The following is a 14234-nucleotide window of genomic DNA, read 5'->3' as shown; positions in this document are numbered from 1 at the left end:
GCGGGGAGTTGGATCAAGTGTTATTTCGGAGCCGGCTACAACACACAATCACATATGTGCAGCGACCTAGCACTATCAGAGGGCTGTCAAACACACTGCCTGAAAGCCAGACAATTTAATTCAGCCTGTGAAGAAGTCTGTCGCAGACAAATGACAATACCGACCTTAGCAATCACCAGAGTTCAAATTCGAGATGGTCTAATAGTCGAGTTAATTCAAGACCTATGTTTAAAAAAATCCACTCCTGTATACAATCGATGCAGGCAACGCATTGCCAGTATGACGTCACGTGTATTGATTCATCATTTCGAAATTCGCCAGGGGCGATAAAGAATGTACGTAATTTCGGTCACAAAAATATGGTAACCATCTATTCTATCGCTATGCGAAGCACTATACGAACTATTGCAACTGACCTGGTAATAAACGCCCCCTTTCCGCTAATTTTTACAATTACTTTCCTTTATTACACGCCGACACTAAAACACATGCGGTTCGAATAATCCTGTGGCAATTTCTGATTACATGCGCTTTGTACAACCACGATTTACGTGACCACATATTTATAAATCTATTGGATTGTTGTAATTTGAATGCGTGAGGCAGCTCCTTAGCAATAGAGGTTTCGTTGTATAATATCTCGAGGTTCATTGTAAGAAATCTTTCGCATACCCACTGAACAGTTAACAGCAGGTTTTTTTCACAGAGTTGCGTCAATAAAGTCTACGATGAAAACGGAAAAATAGTGATGTCAGGGCGTAAGTGTCCAGGCAGACGATCAAGAAGACAAGTTTCAGAAACCGTTCAGTACATTGAAAGCCGTACCAAAAGAGTAAGTTGCAGCGACTTCACTAATGTGGATTACGTCGCAGAAATAAACGTAGAAATGCGCACGAGGACGGAGAAGCACAATTAACGTTCAATACGTCCACATCCTTTCGCTCATGAAAGAATACATCTCTGCGTGGACAGTAGGCACCTTTTCAATAAAGTCGAAACCATTCACCAGACAGTGACACTTGAATTCATGGTATTCTGCTGTCTCCAAAACATTTTTACAACTCTTCTCAGGAAATCACAAAAAAACATCGTGACGTACTGTTTCTTCTCGATGAAAGTGGCAGCGTAGGAGAAACTAATCTCAGAAAAGCCATCAAACTGGCTGAAACGTTTTGCTACCGTGAGTATGAATAGACTGGTGCATGACAATTTGATGGGTTTGAGGGTAAGAGTTATTATACTTAATCCATTGGACGCTTTACGTCATTTCTTGTTTCGAAACATTCTGACTTGTAGGCCTCATACACGGGGTCATTGGTGGTCAGTAAAGATGTACTTTTTTTTTCCAAGTTCTTAAGTAGTTTATCTCTATATGCAGTTCTAATTCATGTAAATCTATTTTCAGCTGCTTCTACATTTACGTCGTCATATTTTGTGACTTCTTTTCTTACTTACTTATTTGTTGCTCTTTACAGTTTGTCAAGTAGAATTATTATGTTTTTATGTTATGAGAAACAGCGAGAAAGACCAAAGCGGAGAAATTCAGAGGCTGTTATCGCGGAGAGTTCATAATTTTCATCGTGCTTCGCGCGAAATATTATTAAGTGAAGAATATGTTTCCACGAATGCATCGGCCAATTTGATTTACTTAGTGGTTGCGTGGTTCATGTGCGCAATTTCAGGCCGCATAGAGTCCCTTATAACAGTTACATCAAAATAAATAGGACACCTTTGAAGAGCTTCTTGGCGTTACAGAACTTCAATATACAATATAATAGTATATTCATATTGAAATAAACCCGGAGATTTGCGGCTGACACTCGTCAGGGGTAATCGTTAGTACACGAACTCATCTTTTTGACATAGTCTTGGCTGATGTATTTTGATAAAAGTCGACTCCAAAGAACCCAAATGAAAGTGTGAATGACCCCTTCTGACGAAGCGAAATCTGTGGTCTCCATAATTTTTCGTACAAGTGGGATTATCCAATAGATGCTTGCCAATGGCAGAATTTATGGCCCTAGATTGCTCCGCATGAAGCTTGAGGGAACGAGTTAAGAGCGAGCTTTTCACCGAGACTCCGACTCCATGAAGGAATAAATGAACGAAGCCCCGACAACAAACTCCACAGGCCTTATACCATACCAAGTCCGGGCTACCCATTTCTATATAGCAGCTCATTTTGAATGCACGTAGTCAATACAAAAATTGACTCGAGTCTATTCGAGTCATTTTACGCATTTGAAAAATGACTCGAGTCAAGTTGAATCACTAAAAATTCGTAACTCGAGTCATTGTAACCCTGGTTGTGTGTGGCTAATAAATTCTGTAAATGAATTCTGTCAATAATATTGTTTCTTCCATATGTTACAATAAAATGCACCAGCTTGTTGCACATCTGGTGGTTTCCAACATTTTTTGGTCGCGGCCTCATTTCCAAATTAAAAATGTTCCGTGGTCCAGCTAAAAAATTGATAGACTGACTACTAAAAAAGGTCAGCTTGCCCAGACTCACTCACGGCCTATTTTAGATGCTGATAACGTCCTATATCTTCGCGATCCCCAGAGTTTATGCACACGACTCTGGGTTTAGCGAACAAGTATCTTACACTAAAGCAGTGGTTCTCAACCGGGAGTCCGGGTACCCCTGGGGGTACGTGAAACATTTTCAGGGGGTCCGTGAAACCTCTAAATATGTAGAATGATTGATAACTTGATTTGTATTTTTGAATTAGGGAAAGAGTGAGATAGTTTCGCATCATAATTGCTAAAACTTTACTTATTTTTAATATTATTTATTATTATGGTCGTCTGAGATGAAATATCCGACTGCGTACGAACTCCTTTTAATTGTCAAATTGCCAAGAGCCTGCCGATGCAAACATATTGCTGTTTAGAGATGTTTTGTTGGGGTTTGTTGAAAAATGAATTGCTGGAGATAGAAAGGTCTAACAGGGGGACTTCTAAATGTTTACAAAGCATTTTGGATTTGGAGTTGTCAGCCTGAGCAAATTATTGTAAACAATCGTTGGAAATAGAAATTCCTGAATATTTTTCAGTGGCGGCTCGTGACAATATCGGGTGGTGGGGCAAGGGCCGCAAGCGACTTGTTATCAATATGACGTCACGGTAGCGTTTTTCAACGTTCATGATGGCCACATGAATTTCCCGTAAACAATGATTTTTAACGTAGGTGCCGCGAGAGGTTTGCCGGTGGCGTGACTTGAAGTGCGGTAACAAATGTTTTATTCATTGTTTTTTATTCAAATGATTATTTTACAAAATGTACGCGAACTAAGAATCGTTCCCATGCCACGAATCAATCATCATGCAGGTTATCCTTAGTAGCATGCGTTATGATTTCGTGGTAGAGATTACGCAAGCGCCGAGTAAGACTATACCAAAAATACACAGACCAACTACCTACAAAGAGCATTCGCATGACACCTTGTGGTGTTTTAATCGTTCCATGCTCAGCAATTCTGTAAAGTGCTGCAGCACCTCCGACCCGATTTGTATATGGATTCTCGTCTTGAAAGCGAGTCAAATCGATTTGCCCTCGTCCGAAAGTGTTTGGTACACGATCCTGATGCGTTACGACCAGGGGATAGGCAATCAAAGCGGTGGCACCCATAAACGTAAAACATTATAAAAAGCCAGCTGTTATCCATGGAAGATTAATTACGAGTCTGCCAGCCATCATTCAAGCAGGAATCAAAGCATTGTGTTAAATTGAAATGCGAGCACATATCGCATTAAACAATTTCATGAATCAATTATTTCATCTTGATGAATTTTTCACTTTTTTTCCATAGCCATAACAAAATATATCGGTAAATTAACTGTCAGTGTGCCTCGAGTAATAAGGATGAAAACCACTCACTTTTCCTTAGCCATAGACATGGTTGAGTTACCTGGGCTCACTTGATTGAAATTATTCGGAAAGAACATGATGTGTACAGTCGTCCGCCCACCAGCATTAATTTATGTCTTGTATAAGTATTGTGCGCGACGTGATTTCTTATTAGCAAAATGTTCAATAACGAGTTTATTGAAATCTGGAATTCCCAAAACCACGTCGTTGTGAATCGAGAGAACAGCCAACGCATTAAGCCTATCTTGGCCCATCCTGTTTCTGAGAAAGGTCTTGATACGTTTCAATGTGCTGAAACTGCGCTCGGATTCCGCGGATGAAATCGGGGTGGTCAAAATGATATTCAGAAAGCTAGTTACTGTAGCAAAGTTGATCGAAAGCGAATTTTCAACTAGGAATTTTAAAAGTTCACTAGTGGTTTTAATTTCCGAAAAGGATGTGTTAGAATACAAATAAGTCAACTCGCTCTCCAACCGAGCACTGTCGATCATCGGGTAATAACGAGGCACGCTGCGCAGTAGTCCAGAAGGAAAATGAATTTTGTAGGCAGGGAAATTTCTCGGATTTAACAGGGCGAAAGTAACCAACTGGTCACTATTCAGACGATGTTGGATTTGGGACATCAGTATATCGCAACATTCGTAAGCCGCAACAAGCAGGTTTTGCACACTTATCCCACGACGTAAAAGCGCTGTGTCACCAGCAAAGTGTACATTCGCCCGGATATGCGAAATTGCCTCACAAAAATGTGCAATACACAATTGCGCAGTAGTACCATCGGCCATACGCGACTGAAAAGTGCTGTACAGTGTATCGACGTGCATGAAGATGTCACAAAAAAGCTTCAAAAAGAACCAAAATTCTTCGTCTTCCAGGAGTCGTTTAAGCCCCGCCGCTTCACGTACGGAAGTATCATCCCAGACAGGAGAGCTCTCAATCACTGAGAAGCATTCCAGAAGCTCCACCCTACACTGTAAACGAAAATGGTGTGTTTTCGCAATTCACACCCTAGCGTAGGGTGTGTTTTGGGTCATAACACCTATTGGGTACTAAATTTGTCATTTACACCTAAGCTATTGGTGGAAATGAGCCGAACACACCCCTACACACATATACCATAAGATATACACCCCAAGAATTGGCATTTGGGGTGAATTGTTAAAGATTACACCTTTTGTCAGACAAATATGAAGTTTGGGATTCAATCCGCGCTAGCCGCTTCCACAAAACTTTACTGTTGAAGTTTTAAGTCTGTGTCGGTCAGAAGCCTGGTTAAGCAGGCAGGGGTGCGGCAAGTCTGCATTCTTGTTAAAAATTCAGTCGAATCACTGTACTGATCATTGTATGGGCACTTGAGAACTTCTCTGCTGTGTCTAACTGTAGGTCGTGTAGGACATATTCTCTTTGGGGTTGAATTATCCACCGAAAATGCGTGTTTTCGCCCACTTTATTGTTGTCCATGTCTTTAAGGCTTCTTGGGTAGGCTTCGGCAATGTTCCATTGTTCAGTTTTTATGGATTTAACCCGGTTCGATCAAGTAAATTCGCCTACGCATATAGTTTCAGCTTCAGTGACAAATAAGCATTCGTTGTATAACATTCGTGTGCTACATTGACATGAATGAATAATAGCTAAGTCCGCAATATCATATTGTAATTCACATTTATCGTGCACTGCGGTACTCGTACTTTGGCTGAAATTTCACCCTGTCTACTATAGTGTGGCCGATGTATCTCAAGTGTGTGGCAAAAATACGACACATTATGAAGTTGTCACGATACTGGTTTATAATTTCTTTCATGTCACGTCAAATGCACAATTGTACAATGTACATTGTACGTAGCCTATATGTACAAAATATATCGGGCCTATTCCGCACAGCATTAGTGTATAACCACAATATAATGCAGGTTAAGGGTATTTAGAGCTGGGAATACTAGAAGGAGTTAAATTTCAGCCACAAACTTATATGAGCAGTACGCAATATGGGCGTAGCAAGAATTCAAATTAGAATGGAACACCAGGTTACGTCACGGAACAATCATTGAATTGGGCGAAAGAGGGACTTAATTGGGCAAAGTTTCCTGGTTATTTTCATATCTATATTGATGTGTTATTCACTATTTGGTAGCTTTATGAATTGCACACTAAGCCTAACCGACAATTCGCATACAGCTTTCGGATCGTATCAATGGTTCGATCTATGAAGATAAATCTAGTACTGCAAGACTTTTTGAAGCTTATTATGATGCAATCTGCAGCTTCACAGCTATCAAATCCATATTTCCGATAAATCAATTATAGTATACATACAAATATTCCGGAGATCCTTAACTTCAATATAGTTATTACATCAGTGAGTCAATTGTCACATCATAATGGAATATACAAACCAGAACAGCTGCTGCTATGTTTGGCTACAGCTATGTAAAATTTTTCGTTATATGCCGTATTTCCGCGCTGAAGAGAGCAGACTGGCTATCGACTGACCGTATTAGTCGTCGTGAATCTGTGAAGAAAGCCTCTTTCCAGATTGAAAATATCTGGATGGTGAGTTACATTTCGTATCTGTACTATTGTAGTAAAGAACATTTGTTCCGTTGCGTTTCCAGTACAGATCCGATTCAGACTGTTACTTAGTGTCGCAGCTGTACTGAACAGAATTATATGTAGCAAGTTGGAATTTTAAACGTACCGGTAGTGACGATACATTGAATTCACATAAATTGTTGTATCACCAGTACCGATACCAATCTCCAATACACAGTAGCTCAATGTCTCTAATGGAGATACTGTTGACAGGTCCAGCATAAACTATGATTATAAACTACGGTAATTTGGGTTTGAGCGACATCGTTTGTAAGTGCATTGAAAAAAAATCGACTCGATTGTCGTTATATTGATTACCAAAGCACATCACGACCTGTTTAAGTGTAAAGGGTAGCCTACCACTGACTATGCAGAGCTATGTTTATAGGCCTATCACCCTGTCATTATCACTGAGCTATATACACATTATATATTATGTTATGTTATGGTAGGAAGGTAAACATATTATCTATTCTACTTCAGACTTGCATGGGCAAAGATCGCAAATTTGGGGCTCTTGAAGAATGAAATTATTGATTTCTCCTCATGAGAAAACAAGTGTAACATACAAACAGCAAAGGGCTGAAGCATATGAAGCAATGGTATCTGAGGTGAGCAATGGACATTTGATGAAAGCTTTCGATCCCCGTAAATTGGGGCCAATAAATGTTAATGATATTATGACATGGGTGAAAATATGACGATGCTATATTGCTATCACTATGAATATGAGAGACTTGACTAGGAACAGGCTTACCTCATTGAACATATTTTGCAGTGGCCAACTCAGACTATCTGTTGAGAGTATGTGACCCATCAACCAGACTACTTCTTTTGAAACTACTTCTCTGAGTTCTGTTCATATATTTATTTTAATTTGAAGCAGCTTGACATGGATTTAACGTAGCCACTTCTATATGCTTGTCATTGAGTAGAAATTGACATCTATGGCTTGAGTAGCAATGCGCACTACTGCGGTCAACTCGGTGTGCAACAATGCACGGATTAGCTGGGTCTTCAATGTTTTGACCAATATGAAGAGGCAAACATAGCCTTGCCAAAGTTTATCAAACTATCCTTTCGATCAATATAAACAAATCATAATATATGCACTTCTTGACTCATGATATGACATACACACGATCTGTGCATATGCACAAATCTGCTTTTTGTTAGATTCAAGGACTGATTGCTATTAGTAGCAGACTCTTACTCTGTGAATGTGAAATCAAATATGTTGTTGGTGAGTAATATACTATGCGTAGGATAGTTACAAAATTGTACTTCAACTCGCTTATTTACAAGCATAAAGCAAGTCTAGGCTACAACATCAGTACACATTTCGGATGTCGTGGGCCTTTCGAATCCAATCCAAATTGTCAACTAAACGTTTACCGTATGCCTCATGGTTATTTTTTCAATTTTAGGATGCTGCTATACAAGCTAATATCATGAAATTTCAACCAAATCGACGTCACATTTAACGGTGGAAGCGTATGCTGCGAAACAGTAAAGGATCGTTATCAAACAGCTTATATTCCAAGGTAATCATTATCATTCAGCTAATTTGCAAATTTCCATGTATAGGCTAAGGCTCTGGTTCCCAACGTGGGCGATATCGCCCCCCAGGGGGCGATTTGGCAGTCTAGGGGAGCGAAAATGACGAAGGGGGCGACAGGGGGGCGAAAATGGACAAAGGGGGCGACGGGGGGCGATAGGGGGGCGATGACGCGTCAAAACGGCTGACCTTTTTTTTTTAGTCAACCCACGGAAATTTAGTTACAAAAGTGTGTCTAATTAGACATCGAGCTGAAAATTTGACCTTTTTTTTTAGTCAACCCGCCGGTGATTACAGTTTGTATGCCCAATTTTCGGTACACGAAATTTTGGGGGCGATGATCGGTGTTGACCTTGAAAAGGGGGCGATGGGTCGAAAAAGGTTGGGAACCACTGGGCTAAGGCAAGTCAAGGTTTCCTAATCAGACCTGTATCTGCGGTCGCTTTGAATCCATTCTGAAAGTCAATATTGCCCAACTAGAAAACGTTTCGTGTTTTGGATTAATACCAAGTAGTCAAATTTAAATCAAGTCCATGCATCTCTTTCTCTGATTATTTTTTAAATTTTAGGATGCTGCTTAAAGACTGCATGCTCCAAGAGCAAGATTATATCACTGGAACTAACCGAGTTTAGGAGTATGCTGCGACAACTGAAAGACTCGTTATCAAGCCAGCAGGTATGACAACTTTGTTAACGACACCTGATGTCAACTTTCGTAGTCGCATATATGAAGTAAACCAAAGCAGAGATGGTCAAAGTTACTAGCGTTGCTACTCAAGTCTATGTAGAAATACCCCGTCAATTTATACTCGATACAAGTAGATGCAACAGTTCCCAATACAAGTCAAAACTACGTCAAGTGGAAGTAGAATACGAAATGTCGGAAAAATAGTCAAGTATGGTAAGTAGTTTTTCGGAAGTTTGTACTTTGAAAATTGCAATATGAATCTTCGCGACTAATATAGAATTACTACTGGCATATGACACTACTAACAGGAATAATCTTCAAAAATATATTCAGTTATTCCTGGTACAGGTGGTGTTGCTAGACTTGGACAGCTAGATATTCTAGTTGTCTAATTATACTAATTGAAGCTATTCTAATTTGTGAAATGTTTCTATGCTCTAATTCTAATTCTAATCGAATTTATGAAATCTTTCTATGGTCTACGGTAATTTTAATTCTAATCTAATGTCTGGGTTTCCTGAAAAGGCTACAGGAGAACTGTAGAATGCGAAACGAGCCAAGCTTGCGGTGCAGTAGGGGTGTTCAAAAATGACTTTTTGTTCTCAAATTCTACTCGCTACTTGATAAAATTGTTAGGTTACCTTATTGAAGCTTGCACACTAAATTTGGTTTGATTCCAACCAGCAGCCGCATTGCTACTGGAGAAGAAAGTTTTTTTAATTTATTATATTAAAATGAGTCAAAATTTTCTGTTCACCCATGAAATTGTTGTCTATAAACGATGCCCACCAAATTTGCCACAATTCAAACCAGCCGGAGCGGAGTTACTGATGTCGAAAAATTTGGATTTGAATAAAATAGTATTTACGGTGGGCACAACTGTAATAACTGATTAAAGAATCGGTCACCGTAAAAATACTATTATATTAAAATCCAATATTTTTCAACGGCAATAACTCCGCTTCCACTAGTTGGAATTGAGCCAAATCGGTTGAGCAATGTTTCTATAGAAAACCTAACAATATAATGGGGTGAACAGAAAATTTCAAATATTCTTTTATTCATTTTCATATAATAAATAAAAAACTTTCTTCTCCTGTAGCAATGCGGCTACCGGTTGGAATCGAACCAAATTTGGCGTGCAGGCTTAAATTAGGTAACCTTACAATTTTATCAAGTAGCCAGTACGATTTGAGAAAAAAATCCATTTTTGAAGACCCCCAGCGCACATATCAGATGAGTTTAGAATCCAATCCAAATTGTCAACTAAACGTTTATACCTCATGGTTATTATTTCAATTTTAGGATGCTACTATACAAGATCATGTCAGGGCATTTCAACCAAGTCGACGTCGCATTGAACCATAAAACCGTATGCTGCGAAACAGTGATGGATCGTTATCAAACAGCACAAATTGCAAGGTAATCATTAGCATCCAGCTAATTTGCTAATTTCCATGTATAAGGCAAGTCAAGGTTTTCTAATCAGACCTGTATCTGCGGTCGCTTTGAATCCATTCTGAAAGTCAATATTGCCCAACTAGAAAACGTTTCGTGTTTTGCATTAATACCAAGTAGTCAAATTTAAATCAAGTCCATGCATCTCTTTCTCTGATTTTCTTCTAATTTTAGGATGCTGCTTAAAGACTGCATGCTGCAAGAGCAAGATTATATCATAGGAACTAACCGAGTTTAGAAGTTTGCTGCGAAAACTGAAAGACTCGTTATCAAGCCAGCAGGTATGACAACTTTGGTAATGACCAGGGCAATTTTTTTTTACCTAAAACATGGAAGATTTTGACCTAAAAAATCTAAATTTTGACCTTTTTTGACTTAAAAACTGAAATTTGACCAAATTTTGACCTCACGTATGCAAATTAGGTGTTTTCGCATATAATGTTAAAATTGTACTACTTATCTTCATTTCTGGTTGGAACTGTCTGTCCTTACAAAGTAGATTGGCCTGAAAAAACGTTTTTGGCTCAAAAACTGACAGATTTTTACATGAAAAACTAGTATTTTAACGAAATCTGGCCCTATGAAGAATTCCAGTAGTTACATTACGTATTCTGGTGGAAATAATTAAAATTTGTTGTAGTACAACGAAAGATCCTTTCCTACATTCTCGGGTAGAAAGTGTCTGTCCTTACTACGTAGCTTGCCAAGAACGGAGAAAGAACGTTCAACAGCAGCATTTGTTGACTGACAACACTCAAGTTTTGTGCACAGTGCTGGTGACAAACCGTGTTGCTTCATTCTGACAATGTTGTCTATATCACAATTTTTAAGCTTGCGCTTCTTGATATAAGAACCATGCAATGTCCAAGCATTCTTGCTTCAGCTAGGATATTGTGGTACGTTGACCATAAAACCATGTCCATATTTGTTTCCTTTGACCCTTTATGATTCACAATGAGCAGACGATGGTCCGTTTACAACGGTAGGCCTATAAAGTAGGCTACAAGCTGTAAAATGTCAAATGATAAGTTCACCGACAGCGCAAAATCTACGATACAAACGAAATGCAGAGGTCAAAAAATGTTTGACTTTGTAAACAATTTTGACAAATTTTGTAAACAATTTTGACAAATTTTGACCTAACGCTACAATTTTGACCTAATTTTGACTTTTTTTGACATGTCAAAAAAAATTGCCCTAGTAATGACACCTGATGTCAACTTTCGTAGTCGCATCTATGAGGTAAACCAAAGCAGAGATGGTCAAAGTTACCAGCGTTGCTACTCAAGTCGATGTAAACATACCAACTTCAATTTATACTCGATTACAAGTAGATGCAACAGTTCCCAATACAAGTCAAAACTACGCCAAGTGGAAGTAGAATACGAAATGTTGGAAAAATAGTCAAGTATGGTACGCAGATTTTCAGAGGATTCTACCTTGAAAATTGCGATATGAATCTTCGCGACTAATATAAAATTACTAATGGCATGTGACACTACTAACAGCAAGAATCTTCAAAAATGTATTCAGTTATTTCTGATATAGGCGGTGTTGCTAGTATTCTAGTTGTCTAATTATCCTAATTGAAGCTATTTTAATTTGTGAAATGTTTCTATGCTCTAATTCCAATTCTAATCGAATGTATGAAATCTTTCTATGACCTAATTTTAAGTCTAATCTAATGTCTGGTTTTCCTGGAAATGCTACAGGAGAAGTGTATAGTGCGAAACAAGCCAAGCTTGCTGTACAGTAGGGGTGTTAAAAATGAATCTTTATTCTCAAATTCTTCTGGCTACTTGGTAAAATTGTTAGATTACAGAGTTGAAGCCTAAACACCAAATTTGGTTCAATTCCAACCAGTAGCCGCATTGCTACAGGAGAAGAAAGTTATTTTATTTATTATTTAAAAATTAGTAAAAAAATTCAAAATTTTCTGTTCACCAATGAAATTGTAAGGTTGTCTATAGAAACGATGCCCACCAAATTTGCCTCAAATCAAACCAGCCGAAGCGGAGTTATTGATATCGAAAAATTTGGATTTGAATAAAATAGTATTTACGGTGGGCACAACAGTCATAAATGATTAAAGAATCGTTCACCGTAAATACTATTTTATTCAAATCCAAAATTTTGTGACGGCAATAACTCCGCTTCCACTGGTTGGAATTGAGCCAAATCGGTTGAGCATTGTTGCTATAGACAACCTAACAATTTAATGAGGTGAAAAGAAAATTTTAAATCTTTTTTCGTTCATTTTCATATAATAAATAAAAAAATTTCTTCTCCTGTAGCAATGCGGCTACTGGTTGGAATCAAACCAAATTTGGTGTGTAGGCTTCAATTAGGTAACCTAACAATTTTATCAAGTAGCCAGTAGATTTGAAAGAAAAAGTCATTTTTGAACACCCCTACTGTACCGTAGACATTTGCTATTCTCATGCTCATAAGATGAACTATGATTTGATGATAACGGAGTTTGGTTCAACTTTTGGCGATTTCAGTAATTCTAATTCTAATCTAATTTGAAAAAAACTGTTAGGTAGAATTATAATTTTAATCTAATTTCCAACTGTGTAGCTCAAATTTTAATTCTACTCTAATTCGAAAAAAAAACTTGTAGTTGTAATATAATTCCAATCCAATTTGGAAAAAGGGAACGTTTTCTAGTTGTCCAAGTCTGCCTGTTACATGCGGCTTGTATGAAAACTATCCATCAATTTCCATCTTGTCGATGCCTAATTGCCCACACATACAGTGATCGTGTGTGAACATGCTTCCTATAGCGGTACGTTCACCCTATCGGACCACAGTCTGTGCTGCAATTCCTTAGCAAGTGTAACATCTGATTTTTTGTAAGTACTTTGTGAAAATATATATACTTTGTAATGGCTTCTATTTTTGTGGTCTTTCATTAAGTTATGCATGTTAGCATATGTGCCTGTTATTTGGGTTGTGAATATGCATTTTGATTTCAGGATGATGCCACAAGTTCTTGCTGAAGATAGTGACTCAGCCTTCGCCGTACAAGAGTGTTTTTCGGAAACCTGGAGGAGGCGACTTCCCAATACTACATGGGCAATGTTCTTCGAGCAGTATTTTCAGTGAATTTTTTCTCCGTCGCTGGGATCTCTGTTTTTGTTATTTCACGAAATATGTTTCCATTTTATGTTATTATGGTTCAATTGATATCGAATATATGCAATCAAGAAAGTTTATTTGCAATAGCGTGCCATTTGGAAGAAGATGCAGGATTTCAAGTGGGGTGTATATATTGAAATTCCGCCCCAATCAATTCTAATGGCTAGGGTGAGATATCCGATATACACCGCAAGGAATGGGGTGGATTCTGGTCATGCACACCGGCAGGGTTACGTAAGTTCTGTTTTCGTGTACCACCTTTTGGGGTGAGTATAACCACTCTTTTCGCTAAGAGTGTACTCTCTGACACTCGTTGCACAACTCTGGATTGGAAGTTCCACCGTGTTGATACGCATCTAGGTAACCGGTGCTTGCATATGTCGCGCAATAGATCAGATCGCTTTGGCGAAACAGAGAAAAAGGAGGAGAACCCTGAAAGATTTGCAAAGAATATCTTGACAGAAGATATTCCTAAGCACATTTTTTTCACTACAAGATTGAGCTGATGCGCGTAGCAATGCAAAAAATGCGCATGCGGGTAAACTTCTTTCATTAAAACTTGTACGCTATGTCGCGATCCGCTCATGACTGCTGCGCCGTCGTAGGTTTGCGCAATAAGTTTCGACTCAACTGAATAGGGCTGTAATGTTTTTTTTAATACGTAAGAAATTCCGACAGCAGTGCGATCGTCAACAGCCACAAAGCTGTGGAATCGTTCGACTGGCATACCAAATTTCGTGAACCGAAAAATCACGACTAGTTGTGACAAACACGTAGTGTCAGTTGTTTCGTCAGACTGAATAGATAGAAATTCAGCGTCAACAATCTCGGTAAACAAATGCTGTAGATAGATGTGATATATCGAATCAAGCACATCATTTTGAATAGTCTTTGAGGTACCCTTAGCTACTGTCGCGGTGTCGAGA

At 38.6% G+C, this 14234-nt stretch overlaps 1 long non-coding RNA gene across 6 annotated transcripts; it reads left to right on the top strand.

The window, feature by feature from the left end:
- The first annotated feature begins 6292 nt into the window (after window positions 1-6292).
- LOC145442366 (uncharacterized) lies at window positions 6293-13380 on the top strand. 6 transcript variants are annotated; one of them, XR_013916040.1, is made up of 6 exons: window positions 6663-7074; window positions 7891-8007; window positions 8298-8697; window positions 10015-10131; window positions 10342-10448; window positions 13146-13380. It is a non-coding gene; the product is annotated as an uncharacterized LOC145442366 (long non-coding RNA). The 6 variants fall into 6 exon arrangements; XR_013916042.1 differs by having other exon boundaries at window positions 6665-7074; window positions 8591-8697; XR_013916038.1 differs by lacking the exons at window positions 7891-8007; window positions 8298-8697 and adding an exon at window positions 6293-6424 and having other exon boundaries at window positions 6947-7074.
- Window positions 13381-14234: the final 854 nt, after the last annotated feature.

Source organism: Botryllus schlosseri, chromosome 7 (genome assembly GCF_051294905.1).
Source record: "Botryllus schlosseri isolate E-star chromosome 7, Bs_hap1, whole genome shotgun sequence".
In the NCBI taxonomy this organism is placed as follows: domain Eukaryota; kingdom Metazoa; phylum Chordata; class Ascidiacea; order Stolidobranchia; family Styelidae; genus Botryllus; species Botryllus schlosseri.
This window is presented reverse-complemented; position numbering and strand designations above follow the sequence as displayed.